The sequence below is a fragment of the Aquarana catesbeiana genome, linkage group LG01, assembly GCF_042186555.1.
Source record: "Aquarana catesbeiana isolate 2022-GZ linkage group LG01, ASM4218655v1, whole genome shotgun sequence".
Lineage (NCBI taxonomy): Eukaryota > Metazoa > Chordata > Amphibia > Anura > Ranidae > Aquarana > Aquarana catesbeiana.
This window is the reverse complement of record NC_133324.1, coordinates 105,187,854-105,188,750: the sequence shown is the minus strand read 5'-3', so window position 1 is coordinate 105,188,750 and position 897 is coordinate 105,187,854. Positions and strand designations below refer to the sequence as shown.

Here is an 897-nt window from a genome sequence, read left to right as displayed (position 1 = left end):
AATCCAATATATACACAATAAAGAAGAGGAACTGTTGCCACGAACGTTACTAAATAACCCATAATCCACCCAATGCTGAATTATATTTTCATCCCGGAAAATGCAGCACTCTCTTTACAGGAGGAATGAACTGGAAAGGGTACAGCGAGGACATGGTTTTTCTTGGAATGTGAAAGAACTAGAATCATTATTAGAGGGAGGATGGAGTAAAATCAAACAACTACAAAATCAGAAAGTTTCAAAGCTCCGTAAGCATGAAGGCATCTTCCAGGACAAGATGACCAGACTCTTTCAAATTAAACAATGCAGATTATGCTTAAAGGAGAAGTTCAGGCAAAACATAACTAACGCTATCGCTTCTCGGCCTTTTGGCTAAGATCAAGTGTAGTTTCTGCCTTGTTCTTGTCATTAGGTAACGACCAGTGCCAGTACCTCTCGGCCTTGGGGTGTTTCCTTCGGGTGCATCCCATGCTGCTATTGGGGGGGACGCCTTTCCCTACCATCCATGAGTTGGCCGTGGGATTGGTGGGCGTAGATATGGGGGGGCCGCCGAGCGCACCAAATACTTTGAGGCTGGTCGTGACCGAGCCTAGACGGAGCGAGGTTGGATTGCACTTCATTCAGAAGCAATTGATTGAAGACCTTTTTGGGATGCCGAGAGAAGCAATTTTTTGCATGCAGTGTTTTCCTACTACTGGAATGTATGATGTTACTTTCTGGAAAAAGGAAGATCTGCAGACATGTATGCTACGGAAGAGCGAGAAAGAAGGCGACGAGATGCTGGAAGGGATCACATTCCTGTCGAGTGAGACGAAAGTGCGGGTCCCCATCACTGTGCATATGTGCAATCCTTTTGTACAGGATGGGGAAATCGCTGCCTTTTTATTTAGGTACTGC

At 45.4% G+C, this 897-nt stretch overlaps 1 pseudogene; it reads left to right on the top strand.

The window, feature by feature from the left end:
- The first annotated feature begins 352 nt into the window (after positions 1-352).
- Positions 353-437, top strand: LOC141124479 (U2 spliceosomal RNA; annotated as a pseudogene).
- The last annotated feature ends 460 nt before the right edge of the window (positions 438-897 follow it).